A 22,101-nucleotide genomic window follows, 5' to 3' on the forward strand; every position below is an offset into this window, starting at 1 on the left:
CACAAAGAGTTGGACATGTCTAAGTGACTGAACAAGTATGTGGTATTTTGGTAACTCAAGTTGACTTGGATACCGAAGCATTCTAACTACCTCTGATTGAGAGCACTATCTCTTTCTACTTCATCTTCCCCTCCATCATATTTTCTGTTCTCTGAGGATGTTGAGGTGATTATAGCCAAAGGAGTATTCAGTTCAGTTCAGTCACTCAGTTGTGTTCTACTCTCTGTGACCCCATGAACAGCAGCATGCCAGGCCTCCATGTCCATCACCAACTCCCGGAGTCCACCCAAAGCCATATCCATCAAGTCGATGCCATTCAACCATCTCATCCTCTGCCTTCCCCTTCTCCTCCTGCCCCCAATCCCTACCAGCATCAGGGTCTTTTCCAATGAGTCAGCTCATTGCATCAGGTGGCCAAAGTATTGGAGTTTCAGCTTCAACATCAGCCTTCCAGTGAACACCTAGGACTGGTCTCCTTTAGAATGGACTGGTTGGGATCTCCTTACAGTCCAAGGGACTCTCAAGAGTCTTCTCCAACACCACAGTTCAAAAGCATCAATTCTTCAGTGCTCAGCTTTCTTTATAGTCCAACCCTCACATCCATACATGACCACAGGAAAAACCATAGCCTTGACTAGATGGAGGTTTGTTGGCAAAGTAATGTCTCTGCTTTTGAATATGCTATCTAGGTTGATCATAACTTTCCTTCCAAGGAGTAAGGGTCTTTTAATTTCATGGCTGCAATCACCATCTGCAGTGATTTTGGAGCCACCCAAAATAAAGTCAGCCACAGTTTCCACTGTTTCCCCATCTATTTCCCGTGAAATGATAGGACCAGGTGCCGTGATCTTCGTTTTCTGAATGTTGAGCTTTAAGCCAACATTTTCACTCTCCTCTTTCACTTCCATCAAGAGGCTCTTAATGGTTCTTCTTCACTTTCTGCCATAAGGGTGGTATCATCTGCATATCTGAGGTTACTGATAATTCTCCGGCAATCTTGATATCAGCTTGTGCTTCCTCCAGCCCAGCGTTTCTCATGACGTACTCTGCATATAAATTAAATAAACAGGGAGACAATATACAGCCTTGACGTACTCCTTTTCCTATTTGGAACCAGTCTGTTGTTCCATGTCCAGTTCTAACTGTTGCTTCCTGACCTGCATACAGGAAAGGCAGATCAGGTGGTCTGGTATTCCCATCTCTTTCAGAATTTTCCAAAGTTTATTGTGATCCACACAGTCAAAGGCTTTGGCATAGTCAATAAAGAAGAAATAGATGTTTTTTTCTGGAACTCTCTTGCCTTTTCAATGATCCAACAGATGTTGGCAGTTTGATCTCTGGTTCCTCTGCCTTTTCTAAAATGAGCTTGAACATCTGGAAGTTCGCGATTCACGTATTGCTGAAGCCTGGCTTGGAGAATTTTAAGCATCACTTGTGAGATAAGTGCAATTGTGAGGTAGTTTGAGCATTTTTTGGCATTGCCTTTCTTTAGGATTGGAATGAAAACTGACCTTTTACAGTCTTGTGGCCACTGGTGAGTTTTCCAAATTTGCTGGCATAATGAGTCCAGCACTTTCACAGCGTCATCTTTCAAGCTATTTCATGAAATAGCTCAACTGGAATTCCATCACCTCTACTGGCTTTGTTCGTAGTGATGCTTCCTAAGGCCCACTTGACTTCACATTCCAGAATGTCTGGCTCTAGGTGAGTGATCACACCATCGTGATAATCAGAGTCATGAAGATCTTTTTTGAAGGATTATTGCTTTACAGAATTTTGCTGTTTTCTGTCAAACCTCAGCATGAATCAGCCTAGGGTATACATATATCCCCTTTCTTTTGTAACTCCCTCCCCATCCCACCCCTCTAGGTTGATACAGAGCCCCTGTTTGAGTTTCCTGAGCCATACAGCAAATTCCCATTGGCTATCTATTTTACATATGATAATGTAAATTTCCATGTTACTCTTTCCATGCATCTCTCCCTCTCCTCCCCTTTCCCCCTGTCCATAATTCTATTCTCCTATTTCTTTTTAATTTTTATTTTTTCTAATTTTATTTTATTTTTAAACTTTACATAATTGTATTAGTTTTGCCAAATATCAAAATGAATCCGCCACAGGTATACATGTGTTCCCCATCCCGAACCCTCCTCCCTCTTCCCTCCCCATACCATCCCTCTGGGCCGTCCCAGTGCACCAGCCCCAAGCATCCAGCATCGTGCATCGAACCTGGACTGGCAACCTACATGATATTTTACATGTTTCATTGCCATTCTCCCAAATCTTCCCACCCTCTCCCTCTCCCACAGAGTCCATAAGACTGTTCTATACATCAGTGTCTGAAGATCTTTTTTGTACAGTACTTCTGTGTATTCTTGCCACCTCTTCTTAATATCTTCTGCTTCTGTTTAGGTCCATACAATTTCTGTCCTTTATTGAGCCCATTTTTGCATGAAATGTTCCCTTGGTATTTCTAATTTTCTTGAAGAGATCTCTAGTCATTCCCATTCTATTGTTTTCCTCTCTTTCTTTGGACTGATCACTGAGGCAGGCTTTCTTATCTCTCCTTGCTATCCTTTGGAACTCTGCATTCAAATGGGTATGTCTTTCCTTTTCTCCTTTGCTTTTTGCTTCCCTTCTTTTCACAGCTATTTGTAAGGCCTCCTCAGACAGCCATTTTGCTTTTTTGCATTTCTTCTTCTTGGGAATGGTCTTAATTCCTGTCTCCTGTGCAATGTCACAAACCTCCATCCATAGTTCATCAGGCACTCTCTATCAGATCTAGTCCCTTAAATCTAGTTCTCACTGCCATTGTATAGTCAGTCATAAGGGATTTGATTTAGGTCATACCTGAACGGTCTAGTGGTTTTCTCCACTTTTTTCAATTTCAGTCTAAATTTGGCAATAAGGAGTTCATGATCTGAGCCACAGTCAGCTCCTGGTCTTGTTTTTGCTGACTGTATAGAACTTCTCCATCTTTGGTGCAAAGAATATAACCAATCTGATTTCGGTGTTGACCATCTGGTGATGTCCATGTGTAGAGTCTTCTCTTGTGTTGTTGGAAGAGGGTGTTTGCTATGACCAGTGCGTTCTCTTGGCAGAACTCTATTAGCCTTTTCCCTGCTTTATTCTGTATTACAAGGCCAAATTTGCCTGTTACTCCAGGTGTTTCTTGACTTCCTACTTTTGCATTCCAGTCCCCTATAATGAAAAGGACATCTTTTTGGGTGTTAGTTCTAGAAGGTCTTGTAGGTCTTCATATAACTGTTCAACTTCAGCTTCTTCAGCGTTACTGGTCTGGGTATAGACTTGGATTACCATGATACTTAAGGTCAATTGAGCAGGAGATGGATTTACTTTGGTGTGAAATAAGTGCAATGTATTAGTTTGTTATGAGTTTGTTTATTTTTGTCATATTCTCTCTATAGAAAACAGTAATATAAAAATTGTCATAAGGAGAATCAATCAAAGTCTAGGCAGCCAGATTTTGGAAAATGTATTCTGAAAGCATGTCAAACTCTAATATAAATATATTCTTGATTTCGGGTATTTGTGTAACTTAACATTTATAAATTATAATTTGTGATTATTTCATAATTTAAATAAATATTCACTTTCACAGCTCTTTTTGTATTTATACCTTTGTATCATTTTCCTTAGAGTTCCCAATAGTGCATAAGCATCAGACTCCAGAAAACATCAAGCCATCTCTAAGTGTAAGTCCTTTTCAATTGTACACATGAACAGTTTAGAAAGTATGAAAGCATAAACCAGTGGATAAGAGGCCCTAAATTCACATGGCCAGTTCTGGTAGGAACTATGAAAAACTATAAAAAAACAGGTGAGCATAACTCAATCTAAAAGGGCTGCTGCTGCTGCTGCTGCTAAGTCGCTTCAGTCGTGTCTGACTCTGTGCGACCCCATAGATGGCAGCCCACCAGGCTCCCCCGTCCCTGGGATTCTCCAGGCAAGTGCCTACTAAATACTAACTCAGAGCTGTCAATCAAATGAGGTCCACTGAAACTGAATGTATGAAAATTTATGTGAGATTTCTGAAATTTTAAAGAGTGCATTATAATTCAGTGTTTTAGTAAAATGTGGAATTTGACCATTTGTCATTTTATGATTTGTCTAGGTAAATTACCCTCTGTATAATTTATATACCAGAGATTTCCTTCAATATTTCCTCCAAATGGCAGGCTCAAGTCTTATGTAAGAAAGAATAACCCAAAACACAGTTTCTTATTGGGACTCAGAAGGTCCTAGTTGGAAGTAAATATATTTGTATAACATTGTGGTGAAGCACAGCTAGGATGTTTCACTGCCTGAGTTTGAATCCCACCCAATTTCATTACCTTTTTTTTTTTTTTTTTTCATGATCTTGGGTAAATTTTTAAATCTCACTGTTCAGGTTCCTCATTTGTTATGAGGAGAAACTGACAATACCCAGCTTCATGCCTTGAAGATGAAGTAAATTAATAAACTGTAAGTGTTTAGACAAAAGTGTGGTCCAACATAAATACTGTAAAAGTGTTAGCTTTTTTCCCTCTCTTTTGGCCACTTGGAGGTTTAGCCACTTTGAAACAACAAATTAGATTAATTCCATGCTGACTATATCCTGGTACACAGGTTGAATTCAGTGTGTATCAAACCTGTGGATAAGGAACAGGCTCTATCTTAAAAGACAGTGTCCATGCCAGGGATCTTCTTACCATATGTTTTTGAAAGTCTGTAAGAGAACTGGAGTCAGCTTGCCTTCCTAGAGGTTCTTACTCACCATTACCTAGTGTGCTGAGTATGAGCAGACAAAAGGAAGACGTTCTCTGATATCCATCTTATTTTCTAGAATCACAGAATAATTAAAATGCTTTGTTATCTCTTTTCTTATACACAAACATTGCTAGCACAGAAGAATGCCTTGTTGAAACAACTCTCACAGCAGGAGCAAAAAGGTCACATATTCAAAAGACAGATGCAGGGACTTTCAAAGTGTCCTTACAATAGAGTCTGTGAGTTTATGTCCCATTCCATTCCCCCTAAAGCAAGTTAATTAAAGATCTGTGAAAAAAATAAATTGTTGCCAGAAAGAAACACTGCTCCCTGAGACTTTAGGCTTGGTCACAGGAGAAGAACTTCAGTCAAAGAATTTTGAGCAAGTTTAAAAATTAAATCTTGGGAAAATTCTACCTCAGTTCTTTCAGTGAATGCCAGGCAGGTAGCAAATGCTGAGTCTCTCCAGAAACTACAAGAAACCTCTAAGTCAAGACACCGGGCTTTCCCAGATGCCGAGAAGATTCTGCACTTTGGAATACAATCCACGACTTTGCCTCTGAAAAGCAGGGGCCATAACTTGGTGGAAACGTCATTCATTCCAGTGCACACAGCACTGCAAATTGAAGGGAATGAGATGGAATACACAGTCCTTCCCTTCAAGTTGCTCATAGTTTAGTATCACAGTAAATATATTTTAAATAATAGGCACATGAATGAATGAAAAAATAAGTTACATGTGATCAAATTACTACATCTAAGTGTCCAATTTCATTTTAAAATATGCTGATAGTACAATGTATGTTGGAGGACTTAAGGTAAAACCATTAAGATAATGCATGGAAAGGGCTTTTGTGCAGTGGCCTGTATACAGGAACCACTAAGTAAATTTTTTATATTTTTTATTATGGATGTAATGATCTAACATTACTATTGTGTATATTCCTCCTTTAGCCATAAGTGTTGGCTAGCATAAGCCATCTGTGCTATAGTATTTAAATGTGAATAATTTAAATGTTTTTTCATCTTTTTTCTTATACCATAAACATTTCTAGCACAGCAAAAATCTTTGTGCTAAAGTTTTCACTCTAATTTTTGCTCAAGACTAAATAAGTTAGATGAATTTTGCTTGATTCAATCTTCTCTGTTATCTTTTCAGTAACGATATCTAAAATAAAGGTAGCTATATTTTAATATAAAATTTTCTTTTGAATAAAATGAACAATTAAAAGTAAGAAATATCAACACTAAGTAAAATGTTAACTGAAAAAAAAGAATTTAAAATGATTTTGATGTGTATAAATTTGTAATATTCTATTGCAAAAATTAGAAGGTCCAGTGTAAGAACTGTTTTCACTTGTGTTGCAGAAATGTGCAGAGAATACCTTTTTTTCTGTCTCTGCAGAACCTCTCTCTTTCCATCTCTACTGTACCGGACTCCATCTGAGGACTGTTTTGTCTCCTGGCTTCAGTTTGTGTTCAGCCAATAGGAAGCTTGAACAGGAAGTCAGAATGGTTAATCAACCCCTGACTACTTCTTTGTAAGGTTGCTTCAAGATGGTTGGATCTCTGGATTGCAGGTCATGTATCCACTCAAGCTGACCCTGTTTCTACCAATATCTCCTACTGGGTTTAAGTATACACAACTCCCTCTCGCTACAATTGGAGGTCAGAGCGGCAACAATAGCTGCTGTAGTTCACTCTGTGATATTGAACTGTCTCCTTCGGTTTCCTTACATTCTGCCCACAATTTAGAAATAGTGCCCTTTTTAAGCTCTCTGTGAATTACCCTAATTTAAGTGTACCATATATTTCATGCTAAAATCCTAATAAAAACAGGCAGTACAAAAATAAGAAAAATGATTGATTTTTTATATTCAAAAATTTGTCTTTGAAAAAGGAGAGAAGCTGTACTTTTAAGTTTTAGGAGGACACAGCATAGAGTTAAGAGGACCATCTTTTATTGATAGCCAAATTCTGATTTGGTCATCTATTAGTTTTTTTTTTTAACTTTATTTTCCTAAAACAATGTTGTTACTTATAAAATGGGAATGGTCATTAATAGTGAATGGTCATTTGTATTTATCTCATATTACTGAGGCTAGGATTGTATGAAAACATATGTAAAGTGTTTAGCACAGAGCCTTGCACTTGGTAATCTTCCAATGGGAGTAGTGCCTAATTTTATTATCTGTATCTAATATAATTACAAACAAGTTAATATTTTAGGGCTTAAATTACTTCCTTTTCTACTGCCATACAAATTTAAACAGAAAAATCTGTGTGAATATTTTGAAATATTTTTGCATTGTAGCTCTATTATAAAATAAAGTGTACTTTGAGTCATTGTACTAGAAATAATTGGCTTTTGACTGTCTAAATGCAACCCATAATTTATAGCTTTCTACTATCTTCAAACAATGGTATCAGGCAGAGTCAGAATAGTTCTAACTAGTAGAGCTAGATCATAAATAAATGAAACATTTACCAAACTTCTCTCTACAAAAATGTTATTCTAAACTAGCATTATTTGTTGTATACTCCTGGATAGTAAATTTTCCTGGGATGTTCTTCAGAAACTGCATAAAACGGGTAATAGGGAACACAGGGGTTAAGATTCAAGGTTCATAACAAGAAAGACATCAATTTTTAAATGTTAAAAAAAATACTGTACTAGCATAGGTGAATTGTTTTGAAAGGAAGATTTTATAATTAAGTTTAACCAAAACCAAATTAATAGCTATTGTAGAAATAAAAATCTGTAAGTATTATGAAAATATATCTGCTCATCTCTCAGTTGCATATTTTTTCAGCTCTATGGTCTTTATAAAACATGTTAGGTAATATCAGCCTCACAGTGGCATTAAACCCTCCCTTTGTTTTTTCCCGTCAATCTACAACCAGTGAAACACCCACTACTGAATGAAGGATCCTCTACCCAACATACCAGGAAGCCAGAGAGTTCCACACATTTGTATATCTAAACTGGAGCACATTTAGATATACTGGAACACATAGGGGAGGTAAAGCCTGGAGAACAGCTGAGGCAATCCTGGTCCCCAAACCACAGAGATAGCACTTGCAGCCACAGAGAACCCAGTAGCAGAGGTTGCAGGGCTTATGAATCCACCCCCAGATGTGACAGAGGCACTCACCATCCTGGTGCCCCAGCAGAGATGCCAACAACAGCAGTGATATTGGCAGCAGAAAGGCACCAGCAACCTCAACGGCACAAGCAGTGATGAAAAAGGCAATGGGCAATGCCTTTGGCAGAGGCCATGGAGGGTGGAAATTGCCAGTTCTCAGATATAGTTGGAGGCAGAACAGGTAAAAAAAAACCAAAAACTAACGCTACACATCACGAACTGAAAAACATAATAAAGGCCTCTAATTACTGATCTGCTGAATAATTAAAAAAAAAAAAAAAAACTCATCCAAATAAAGAAAGTGTTGTCTATTTTAAATGCCCTGACAGTGGAACAACTCACATATCACAAAACCATGGTGATATGGCATCACAGAAGGAAAATGACAAACCTCCAGAAACCAAAATTAAAGTCATGGAATATTTCAGTATAACTCAAACAACTGCTATAAAGAAACCATCAGGTATAGGAAAACTCCACAGGGAAGTTCAATGAGCTCAGCAGTAAAATTAATGAAGAGAGAGAAATCTTTACCAAAGATTTACTGAAAGTCTGGAAAAGAACCATGCAGAAATTCTGCAGATGAAAATCTCAATAAGTGAGATGAAGAATGCATTAGAAAGTATTAGAGTAGGTAATATGGAAGAATTAGTGAGATCAAAGATAAAAATCTAGAAATGAAAGAGGTAGAAGAAGAGAGAGGACTAAAATTTTAAAAACTGAAGGAGTTCTATAAGACCTGTTGATTTCATTAGAAAGGGCAACATAAAGATAACTGGTATCCCAGAAGAAGAGAGGAAAAAGGGAGAGAGAGTTTATTTAAATAAATAGTAACTGAGAGCATCCCAAACCTGGGGAAGGTAACTGGATATATAAGACCCTGAAGCTAAAAGGATAGTTAATTACCTCAACACAAAAACACCTTCTCCAGCCACGTTGTATTAAAACTATCAAAATCAGTGGCAAAAAAAGAACTTTAAAGCATCAAAGGAAAATATGATGGCAACCTAGAAAGGAACCCTCATTAAACTGTCACCAGATTTATCATCAGAAATCCTACTGCTCAGGAGATAATAGAATGGCATACTCAAACTATTGAAAAATAAAAATTTCCTCCAAGAATATTCTATCCAGAAAAGTTATGTTTAAGATATGAAGAAGAAACAAAGGCTTTGCCATACAAACAAAAGCTTATGGAGTCCATCACTATTAGATTTTCCTTATAAAAAATGTTGAAAGGAACTCCTACTTGAAATAAAAAGGCAAAAATACACAAATTTTTAGTTAGATGTTAAATATACAGAATCAGAAAACCACAACTCTGTATCAGAATAGGTTAAATAAATATAGCATAAAGGAGAAAGACAGGAAATATAACTATAGTTTATATGAATTTGGTAGCCAAATTCACAACATAAAGTGGGATAATTTGAGATGACAAAAACATAAAAGGGGAAGAAGAAAAGGATGGAATCCGTATGGGTAAATGAAGATAAGATGCTAGCGTTAGAAAAAAGACCACGTTATTTATGAGACATTTTATCCAAAACTCATAGTAACCACAAAACATAACACTAGAACAGATCCATAAAACATTAAAAAAGAGAAAACTGAGAAAAACATCATAAAAAAACTACCAAACTAGGACTTCCCTGGTGGCTCAATGGTAAGCAATTCGCTTGTCAATGCAAGAGACACAGATTCGGTCCGTGATCCAGGAAAATTCCACATGCTGTGGAGCTACTAAGCCCGTGTGCCATAATTCCTGAGCCTGTGTCTAGAGCTCGGGAGCCAGGACTACTGAGCCCATGTGCACCCTAGAGCCCATGCGGCACGAGAAGCCACCGCAATGAGAAACCTGTGGCTGCACTGAAGAATAGCCCCCATTCACTGCCATGAGAGAAAGCCTGCACACAGCAACGAAGAGCCAGCGTAACCACAAATACATAAATAAAGAGATAAACAAACAAAATTAACAAAAACAACCAAACTAAAATTTCAGATAGAAATGTGAATAAGAAACCATCGGTATACGAACAAACCAGAAGACAAAACACAAAGTTGTAATCTAAGTCCTCGTCAATCAATAATGACCCTAACTAAATGAATTTAGTTCACCAATCACAAGATATTAAGTGGCTGGATAGATTAGAAAACAAGGCCCAACTACGTGCTACACCCAGGAGACTTATCTCAGCCCTAGAAACACGGGCTGAAAATGAAGAGATAGAAAATGAGAGTCAAAGAAAATGACAGCCAAAGAAAGTGCGAATAGTTATAGCAGACAAAATATTGCTATACTTCAAACCAAAAAATGGTAACGAGAGAGACAAATATGGATATTATATAAAGCGGACAATTCATCAAGAATACATAACAGTTAATATATATATATATTATATATTAACTAATATATAGGAAAACCAATATAGGAAAACCAAAATATAAAAGTATAAAATATGAACAGATTTATAAGGACAAATTAACAGCACACAAATAGTAAAAGGGGATTTTAATAACCCACTAACATCAATGAATACATCACCTAGACAGAAAGTTAACAAGGAAACAACAGCCATAAATAAAACAGACCAAGTGAACTTAATAGATTGTTATAGACCATTTTGTTCCAAAAGCAGCAGAGTACACATACTTCTTAAGGGCACATGAAACATTCTCAAGGATAAAACATATGCTGAGACACAAAACAAGTCCCGGTAAATTTTAAAACATTAAAAGCATATCAAGCATTTTCTGAGTACAAAGATGAAACCAGAAATCAACTATAAGATAAGAGCAGGAAAAATCAGAACTATATGGAGACTAAACAACACACTACTGAACAACTGTCAGGTAAATGAGAAAATTTTAAAACTACCTGGAGAGAAACGAAAGTATGGCATACCGTAATCAATGGAAAGCAGCAAAAACAGTATTAAAAGTTTATTGCAATACAAGACCATCTCAAGAGATAAGAAAAACATAAAATAATCTAAACTTACACCCAGAAGAACTAGAAAAAGAGGAAATGAAACCCACAGCAGAAGGAAGGACATGATAATGATCAGAGTGAAAATACATAAAATAGAAACTGAAAGACAACTTAAGAGATTAAATAAAACTAAGAGCTGCTTGTTTGAAAACAGAAACAAAAGAGGAGAAGTTACAGTGGATGCCACAGAATACAAAGAATTAGAACACTATGGAGAGCTATTGACAGCAAACTGGACAACCAAAAGAAATGAACATATGTTTAGAATCACACATCCTTCCAAGACTGAATCATAAAGAAATGGAAAATCTGAACAGAATCATTACTAGTAAGGAGATTAAGAAAAGTAACCTAAAACCAACTCAAAAGCAAAAAGGTTCAGGATCTGATAACTTCACAAGTGAATTCTACCAAACATTCAGAGAATATTTAATACATATCTTTTATAAACTTTTCTAAAAAATGGGACAGGAGGATATGCTTCCTAACTTGTTTTATGAGACCAAAATTACCTTGATATCAAAACCAGAGATACATTGAAAATTACAGGTCAATATCTCTGATGAATGCAGATGAAAAAAATCCTCAACAAAATGCTACCAAAACAAATATCACACACTATGAACAAATGGAATTTATTCCAGGGATGCAAGCATGGTTCAACATTGATAAACCAGTCAGTATGATACATTACCTTAACATAATGAAGGATAAAAAACCATATGATAATCTCAATACATGCAGAAAAAGAATTTATTAAGATTTAGTTCCCACTTATCTCTGGAGAAGGCGATGGCACCCCACTCCAGTACTCTTGCCTGGAAAATACCATGGACAGAGCCTGGTGGGCTGCAGTCCATGGGGTCGCAAAGAGTCGGACATGACTGAGCGACTTCACTTTCACTTTTCCCTTTCATGCATTGGAGAAGGAAATGGCAACCCACTCCAGTGCTCTTGCCTGGAGAATCCCAGGGACGGGGGAGTCTGGTGGGCTGTCGTCTATGGGGTCCCACAGAGTTGGACACGACTGAAGTGACTTAGCAGCAGCAGCCCACTTATCTCAAGAATAGATATAGAAAGAACGTACTTCAATATAATAAAAGCCACATATAAACCCAAAGCTAACATCAAAATTAAGAGTGAAAAAAAAAAAGAAAGCTATTCCTCTAAGATCAGAAATAAGAGAGGGATGACCATTTTTGCACTCTTATTCAACATAGTATTTGAAGTCCTAGCTAGAGAAATTAGCCAAGAAAAAGAAATAAAATACATTCAAACTGAAAAGGGAGAAGTAAAATTGTAATTGTTCACAGAAGACATGATTTTATATATGAAAAACTTAAAGAAATCACCATATAACTATTAAAAAGAAGAACCAATACAGTAAAGCTGAAGAATACAAAATCAATTTACAATATAGTGTTTCTAAACACTAGTAATGAACTACTAGAGATATTAAGAAAACAGTTCCATTCATAGCTGCATCAAAACAAGGAAATATCTATAAGTTAAATTAACTAAAGAACTTTCAGATATATGTACTGGATTTAGAAAAGGTAGAGGAACCAGAGATCAAATTGCCAACATATACTATATCATAGAAAAATCAAGGGAATTAAAAAAAAAACTCTATTTCTGTTTCATTGAATATGCTAAAACCTTTGACTGTGTGGATCACAAAACTGAAATATTCTTAAAGAGATAGGAATACCAGTTCACATGACCTGCCTCCTGAGAAACCTGTATGCAGGTCAAGAAGCAACAGTTAGAACTGAACATGGAACAACAGACTGGTCCAAATTGGGAAAGGAGTACGTCAAGGCTGTGCGCTGTCACCCTGTTTACTTGACTTACATGCAGAGTACATCATGTGAAACGCTGGGCTGGAGGACTCACAAGCTGGAATCAAGATTGCCAGGAGAAATATCAACAACCTCAGATATGCAGATGATACCACTCTTATGGCAGAAAGTGAAGAGGAACTAAAGAGCCTCTTGATGTAGTTGAAAAAGGAGAGTGAAAAAGCTGGCTTAAAGCTAAATATTCAAAAAACGAAGATCAAGGCATCTGGTCCTATCACTTCATAGCAAGTAGATGAGGAAAAAGTGGAAACAGTGTCAGATTTCATTTACTTGGGCTCCAAAATCAATGCAGATGGTGAGTGCAGCCACAAAATTAAAAGATGCTTGCTCCTTGGAAGAATAACAAACCTAGATAGTGTATTAAAAACCAGAGACATCACTTTGATAACAAAGATCCATAAAGTCAAAGCTATGGTTTTTCCAGTAGCCATGTATGGATGTGAGAGATGGACCATAAAGAAGGCTGAGTGCTGAAGAATTGATCCTTTCAAATTGTGGTGCAGAAGACTCTTGAGAGTCCCTTGGATTGCAAAGGGATCAAGCCAGTCAATCCTAAAGGAAATTAACCCTGAATATTCTTTGGAATGACTGGTGCTGAAGCTGAAGCTCCAATGCTTTGACCACCTAATGCAAAGAGCTGACTCACGGGCAAAGACTCTGATGATGGGAAAGATTGAGGGCAAGAGAAGGGAACAACCGAGGATGAGATGTTTGGATGGCATCACTGACTCAATTGACATGAGTTTGAGGAAACTCAGGGAGATAGTGAAGGACAGGGAAGCCTGGTGTGCTGCAGTTCATGGGGTCACAAAGAGTTAGACGTGACTTAGTGACTGAACAACAACAAAAGGAAATGAATAACTTATACACTGAAAACTATAAGACACTGTTCAAGGAAATTAAAGAAGAAACAATGACATGCAAAGATATTCCATGCTCATGGACTTGAAGAATTAACATCGTCAAAATGTCTATGTTACCTAAAGCAATCTACATATTCAATGCAATCCCTGCCAAAATTCCAGTGAAAATTTTCACAGAAATACAGCTAAATGCCTTATAATTCACATGGAGCCACAAAAGACTCCAACTAGCCAAAGCAATGCTGAGAGAAAACAAACCAAAAAAACCTGGAGGTATCATACTTCATGATTTCAAGATACACTCCAAAGCTATGGCAATCAAAACATCATGGTATGAGCAAAAAATAGACAAAAAATTAACAGAATAGAATTGAGGGCCCAGAAATAAACTCACACATTTATGAACAGATTTAAAACATGGGAGTGAAGAGCATAAAATAAAGAAGTAGTCTTCATTGACGTAGTCAATAAATGTTGCTGGAAAAACTGAACAGACATATGCAAAGGAATGAAACTAGAACACTCTTACAACCATACATAAAAATTTCTCCTCAAAATGGGTAAATGATTTGAATGTAACACCTAAATCCATAAAACTCCTAGAGGAAAACAAGTCATATGCTCTTTCATATCAGTCTTAACGTCTTTCTGGATATGTATCCCCAGGCAAGGGAAACCAAAGAAAAGAAAATAAAAAGGGACTATATCAAACTAAAAAGCTTCTGCACAGCAAAAGAGATCATTAACAAAAAGAAAAGACAACCTACTGAATGGGAGAAGAAATTGCATATCATATAGCTGATAAGAGATTAATACCTGAAATACATAAAAACTATATACAACACAGTAATATGCCAGTAACAACAGAAAACAAAACTGATTTAAAAATGGGCAAAGGAGCTGAATAGACATTTCCAACCCCCCTCCAAAAAAAATACAGATGGCCAACAGGCACATGACAAAGTATTTAATATCACTAATTATTAGCTGGATCATGGAAAAAGCAACAGAGTTCCAGAAAAACATCTATTCCTGCTTTATTGACTATGCCAAAGCCTTTGACTGTGGATCACAATAAACTGTGGAAAATTCTGAAAGAGATGGGAATACCAGACCACCTGACCTGCCTCTTGAGAAACCTATATGCAGGTCAGGAAGCAACAGTTCGAACTGGACATGGAACAACAGACCGGTTCCAAATAGGAAAAGGAGAACGTCAAGGCTGTATATTGTCACCCTGCTTATTTAACTTATATGCAGAGTACATCATGAGAAAAGCTGGGCTGGAAGAAGCACAAGCTGGAATCAAGATTGCCAGGAGAAATACCAATAACCTCAGATAAGCAGATGACACTACCCTTATGGCAGAAAGTGAAGAGGAACTAAAAAGCCTCTTGTTGAAACTGAAAGAGGAGAGTGAAAGGTTGGATTAAAGCTCAACATTCAGAAAACGAAGATCATGGCATCTGGTCCCATTACTTCATGGGAAATAGATGGGGAAACAGTGGAAACAGTGTCAGACTTTATTTTTTGAGGTTCCAATATCACTGCAGATGGTGACTGCAGCCATGAAATTAAAAGATGCTTACTCCTTGGGAGAAAAGTTATGACCAACCTAGATAGCTTTTGAAAAGCAGAGACATTACTTTGTCAACAAAGGTCCATCTAGTCAAGACTAGTCAAGAGCGCCGAAGAATTGATGCTTTTGAACTGTGGTGTTGGAGAAGACTCTTGAGAGTCCCTTGGACTGCAAGGAGATCCAACCAGTCCATTCTGAAGGAGATCAGTCCTGGGTGTTCTTTGGAAGGAATGATGCTAAAGCTGAAACTCCAGTACTTTGGCCACCTCATGCGAAGAGTTGACTCATTGGAAAAGACTGATGCTGAGAGGGATTGAGGGCAGGAGGAAAAGGGGATGACAAAGGATGAGATGGCTGGATGGCATCACTGACTCTATGGACGTGAGTTTGAGTGAACTCTGGGATATGGTGATGGATAGGGAGGCCTGGCGTGCTGTGATTCATGGGGTTGCAAAGAGTTGGACACGACTGAGCAACTGAACTGAACTGAAGTGAATTATTAGTGAAATGAAAAGGAAAACCACAATGAGATATCTCCTCAAGCCTGTTAAAATGTCTATTACTAAAAAGGCAAGAAATTACAATTGTTGGAGAGGATGTGGAAAAAAAGGGTATTCTCGTATGCTGTTGGAGGGATGTAAATTGGTGTAGCCTGTATGGAAAATAGTAATGAGATTCCTTTAAACATTAAAAAATAGAACTACTCTATAATTCAGATATTCTACTTTAGAGTATTTATTTGAAAAATATGAAAACACTAATTCAAAAAGATATGCACCCCTATGTTCACTGAAGCATTATTTACCATAGCCAAGATATGGAAGCAACCGAAGGGCCCATCAACAGATGAATGAAGAAAATATCATATGAATAATGGAATACTACCCAACCATAAAAAAAGGTGAAATTTTATCATTTGCTACAATATGGACAAACATTTTGAATATTACATGAAGTGAAATAAATCAGATGGGAAAAGTTAAGTACTTATGATTTCACTCATATGTGGAATATAAAAGCAAACTAAATGAACAAACAAACCAAATCAAACACATAGGTACAGGAATAGAATAGTGAATACCAGAGTGAGCGGGGTGTGGGGAAAAGATGAAATGGTAACAACTGGATGGTGATGGATGGAAACGAATCCTTCGGTGGTGAGCAAGCCGGAGCATACACAGAAGTCAAAATATAATGCTGTACACTCAAAGCACAGAATGTTATAAACCAGTGTTATCTCATTAGAAAAGAATATTTGGTGGTTTAGTTGCTAAGTTGTGTCTGACTCTTGCAACCCCATGGACTGTAGCCTGCCAGGCTCCTCCGTCCATGGCATTCTCCAGGCAAGAATACTGGAGTGGGTTGCCATTTCCTTCTCCAGGGTATCTTCCCAATCCAGGAATCAAACCCAGAAACCTTCAGCATTGCAGACAGATTCTTTACCGACTGAGTTACAAGGGAGTATTAAACCAAAGTATATGTATTTCACCTTTTATACATATCTTAAATTATCTATATCAAAATCTTCCAAATCATTTAACATAATTCCTTACTGTTTTCCACATTTCAAGAGCAACATATACTTACTGCAGAAAGCTTAAAAATTAGAGAGGTATAAAGAATAATCCATAATCTCATGATAAAGAAGCAAACAATATATTGGCTTATTTACAGCTAATTATTTTCTGTAGGCAAGCTAGATTTTAGATTTACAAAAATATTGCATTTCATAGCTGAAATTATTATAGGGATAATCAGAGAAACTCTTTAAAAATAAACATCATGCAGCAAATATTTTTCATGAGATTACAAATACCTTGAAAACAACAGTTTAGTAGTATAATAATCCTTTATAAATGTGCACAGTTTATTTAACACTCTCCTATTTTGTACACTGAGGTTTTTGTCAGTTTTTCTCTATTTTAACCATGTAATTCTTATAAAAACTTTTTATACTTATCAAAAAAATTTTATACTTATCAAGTTACCTCCCACATATTTTAGAGAGAGAAAACCTCAAAGGGTGTGAACCCACTTAACCTTTTAAAATATACTACCTTATTATTTTTTAATGTCTACAGATTCTGACATGTAACAGGAGGAAGCATTCTTTCCTTTTTATTTTGCTAGTTTAATAGATGAAAGATTATACCTTATTGGTTTATTTTCAGTCTTTTTTATACTGAATTTTTTTATCATTTTCTCAATTCAGTGTGATATTCTCCAGGTTGTGCAGTGATTTCTTTGGAAGTTTTCTGTTTTTTAATACTGATAACACCAACAAAAAAAGACATACAAGTCACAAGTTATATTTTAAAGACATGAGAGATCAGTGGAGCTAAGAATACTAGATGAAATAAAATTCCACAGAGGGGATAATCATTCAGAAGTGATTGATGGATAAGCAGCTGCTTTTTTAGAAAGAATGCATTTGACAATTTTGTGCATAAACTTGGGACCAGACAGTGGACTGTTGCTATAGAAAGAAAAACCTGCAAACTTTTTTCACTTATGTGAGGATTCAGAATGACAAAATGTGAGGACTATGATGACTGATACATAATTCTGGTTTCCTCTGCACAGCCCTGGCTGAACTGTTAGACTAAGTGCCAAGTATAAGGAGTTAGAAGGAAAGCTGTGAAAAGGAAAGCAAAATCTTCCTGAGATTTTCACTGCTTAGCAAGACCTACCCCTGCCAAAAGTAAGTTGGATGTAAGCAGAAGCAAAACAGGCCGGAGTGTAAGATACTGAAATAGTAGTAAATTCACACTGCAATCTACAGCCAATAGTGTGTAGGAGCTCTGATTCAGGGTGCAGATGGAAGTTCAAGTCCAATGTCAGAAGGTCACTCCTGTAGGATAGAGAAACCAACAGAGATTTTGACTTTGGTGTGTTCTAGCATGATAAGGTCAGAGGATGGAGGGAATTTCTCTCAAGACACTCACTAAGTTGTGAAACATTTTTGGGTAAATGATAAATACAAAAACCCTAAAGAACTAACCCCTTTCAGTATTTCAGTATAGCAAAAAACCCATGAAATGCTCAAAGGAAAGTCTTCACGGATTACAGGACTATGGTATAATGGTGGTTGACCACAAGTCACCCTGCTTATTTAACTTACATGCAGAGTACATCACACGAAACGCTGGGCTGGAAGAAGCACAAGCTGGAAGCAAGATGTCCGGGAGAGATATCAATAACCTCAGATAAGCAGATGATACCACGCTTATGGCAGAAAGTGAAGAGGGACTAAAAAGCCTCTTGATGAAAGTGAAAGAGGAGAGTGAAAAAGTTGGCTTAAAGCTCAACATTCAGAAAATGAAGATCATGGCATCCGGTCCCATTACTTTATGTCAAATAGATGGGGAAACAGTGGAAACAGTGGCTGACTATTTTTCTGGGCTCCAAAATCACTGCAGATGGTGATTGCAGCCATGAAATTAAAAGATGCTTACTCCTTGGAAGGAAAGTTATGACCAACTTAGATAGTATATTGAAAAGCACAGATATTACTTTGTCAACAAAGGTCCATCTAGTCAAGGCTATGGTTTTTCCAGTAGTCATGTAGGGATGTGACAGTTGGACTATAAAGAAAGCTGAGTGCAGAAGAATTGATGATTTCGAACTGTAGTGTTGGGGAAGACTCTTGAGAGTCCCTTGGACTGCAAGGAGATCCAACCAGTCCATCCTAAAGGAGATCAGTCCTGGGTGTTCATTGGAAGGACTGATGTTGAAGCTGAAACTCCAATACTTCGGCCACCTGATGTGATGAGCTGACTCATTGGAAAAGACCCTGATTCTGGGAGGGATTGGGGGCAGGAGGATAAGGGGACGACAGAGGATGAGATGGTTGGATGGCATCACCGACTCAATGGACATGGGTTTGGGTGGACTCTGAGAGTTGGTGATGGACAGGGAGGCCTGGCATGCTGCGGTTCATGGGGTCACAAAGAGTCAGACATGACTGAGCGACTGAGTTGAATTGACAGGATCATAGAAAAAGCAAAGGAATTCCAGGAAAACATCTACTTCTGCTCCACTAACTGTGATAAAGCCTTTGACTGTGTGGATCATAACAAACTCTGGAAAATTCTTGAAGATATGGCAATACTAGACCACCTTACGTGTCTCCTGAGAAACCTGTATACCGGTCAAGAAGCAACAGTTAGAACCTTATATGGAAAAACTGAGTGATTCAAAATTGGGAAAGAAGTATGACAAGGCTGTATACTATAACCCTATTTATTTAACTTATATACAGAGTACATCATGTGAAAAAGCCGAGCTGGGTGAATCACAAGCTGAAATCAAAATTTCTGGGAGAAATAACAACCTCAGGTAGGCAGATGATACCACTCTAATGGCAGACAGCGAGGAGTAACTAAAGAGCCTCCAGATGAGGGTGCAAAAGGAGAATTAAAAACCTAGCTTAAAACTCAGCATTCAAAACAATGAAGATCATGGCACCTGGTCCCATCACTTCATGGCAAATAGAAGGGAAAACGTGGAAGCAGTGACTGATTTTTTTTTTTTTTTTTCTCGGCTACACAATCATTGCAGGCAGTTACTGCAGCCACAAAATTAAGACACTTGCTCCTTGTAAAGAAAGCTATGAAAAACATAGTGTATTAAAAAAGAGACATCACTTTGTTGACAAAGGTCCGTATAGTCAAAGCTATGGTTTTTCCAGTAGCAATGCATGGATGTGAGAGTTGGGTCATAAATAAGGCTGAGTGCCAAAGAATTGCTGCCTTTGAATTGTACTGGAGAAGACTCTTGAGAGTCCCTTAGACTGCAAGGAGATCAAACCAGTGAATCCTAAAGGAAAACAATCCTGAATATTCATTGGAAGGACTGATGCTAAAGCTGAGGCTCCAATTCTTTGGCCACCTGAAGTGGAGAGCAGACTCATTGGAAAAGACTCTGATGCTGGGTAAGATGGAAGACAAAAGGAGAAGAGGGCAGAAGAGAATGAGATGATAAGAGAGCATCACCAACTCAATGGATATGAATTTGAGCAAAGTCTGGGAGACAGTGAAAGACAGGAATGCCTGGCATGCTGCAGTTCATGAGATTACAGAGTCAGACACGACCTAGCTACTGAACAACAACCAGTATTTCTTTTATATACGTGCATTCATGCTAAATCACTTCAGGAGTGTCTGAATCTTTGTGACCTTATGGACCATAGCCCACCAGGCTCCTCTCTCCATGGGATTCTCCAACAATAATACTGGACTATCTTGCCATGCCCTCCTGCAACGGATCTTTCTGACCCAGGAATCACACCCACGTCTCTTATGTTTCCTGTATTGGCAGGTAGGTTCTTCACGACTAGAAGCCCTCTTTCTATACAGTGCCTATCAAAGTGAAAGTCACTCAGTCATGTCAGACTGTTTGCAACCCAATGAACTATACAGTCCAAGGAATTCTCCAGGCCAGAATACTGAAGTGGGTAGCCATTTCCTTCTCCAGGGGATTGTCCCAACCCAGGGATTGAACTCAGGTCTCCTGCATTGTGGGCAGATTCTTTACCAGCTGAGCCACCAGGGAAGCCTGGTGTCTACCAAATTATATATTAAAAAACTAAGAAAAGCGTGAATTTTATGGTCTGTAAATTATGTATTGATAAAATTTAAATAAACACAAATGTATGAAGGGTAATCATTATATGATCAATAATCTAGAGAATAAAATAGATAATAAAAATAAGGTGCTTATAACCAGTAATGGTTAATATAGTAAATGAAATAACTGAAATTAGCAAATCAATGGATGATTTTAATAGCAGATTGTTTATAGCATGACATGGTACTGATGGAGTAGAAGACAAATCAATAAAAGATGTCCAAATTGAGGCATAGAATCCAAAAAGAAGAACAGGTTAGAAAAGACCATAAATGACCAAGACCACTGTCCATATGGTAATATATAGGTAATTATAGCTCCCTTAAAGACCCATCCCAGAGAATTGTTACTATTTTACCTGCCTAGCTGCTCCCTGGAAAAACCCTCTTATCAGTTCAGTTCAGTTTAGTTGCTCAGTTGTGTCCGACTCTTTGCAACCCCATGGACTGCCGCATACCAGGCCTCCCTGTCCATCACCAACTCCTGGAGTTTACCCAAACTCATGTCCACTGAGTCAGTGATGCCATCCAACCATCTCATCCTCTGTCACCCCTTCTCCTCCTGCCTTCAATCTTTCCCAGCATCAGGGTTTTTTCAAATGAGTCAGTTTTTTGCATCAGGCAGTCAAAGTCCTGGAGTTTCAGCCTCAACATCAGTACTTCCAATGACTGTTCAGGACTGATTTCCTTTAGGATGGACTGGTTGGATCTCCTTGCAGTCCAAGGGACTCTCAAGAGTCTTCTCCAACACCACAGTTCAAAAGCATCAATTCTTCGGCGCTCAGCCTTCTTCACAGTCCAACTCCCACATGCAGAATTTATATTTATTTTACCTGACTCAGCTCACTGAGTGGAAGCAGCAGTATCCCAGGGTATATGATGAAAACAATCAGGAACAAGTGCTCAACACTCCCAGGTGGTCCTAGTGGTAAAGAACCCACCTGCCAATGCAGGAGACATAAGAGATGCTGGTTCAGTTCCTGGGTCAAAAAGATCCCTGGAGGAGGGCATGGCATCACTCCAGTATTCTTGCCTGGAGAATCATTATTATATTAATATATCACATTAATAAAAGAAGACAAAAACAGTGTGATAATCTCAATGGATGCCTATTTGAAGCATTTGACAAAAGACTACTATCTTTTCATGAAAAGAAAAATACAAACTAGAAATTCAAGAGAACTTCTTTAACTCAGTGAAGTCTCCTTTGAAAAACCCCAGGTATAAGACTAAATATTTTCCTCCTTTTATCAGGAACAAGA

General features: G+C 37.7%; 1 long non-coding RNA gene across 1 annotated transcript in view; it reads left to right on the forward strand.

Moving 5' to 3' along the window:
• The window catches only part of LOC147373536 (uncharacterized), a 94,275-nt gene extending 86,832 nt beyond the window's left edge, over positions 1 to 7,443 (forward strand). Inside the window, exon 3 of the long non-coding RNA XR_015163100.1 lies at positions 6,176 to 7,443. This is a non-coding gene — a long non-coding RNA (uncharacterized LOC147373536). The remainder of the gene's footprint in view (positions 1 to 6,175) is intronic.
• Positions 7,444 to 22,101: the final 14,658 nt, after the last annotated feature.

The sequence above is a fragment of the Bos grunniens genome, chromosome 4, assembly GCF_055505025.1.
Source record: "Bos grunniens cultivar Pamir isolate PY7600 chromosome 4, Bosgru_T2T1.0, whole genome shotgun sequence".
In the NCBI taxonomy this organism is placed as follows: domain Eukaryota; kingdom Metazoa; phylum Chordata; class Mammalia; order Artiodactyla; family Bovidae; genus Bos; species Bos grunniens.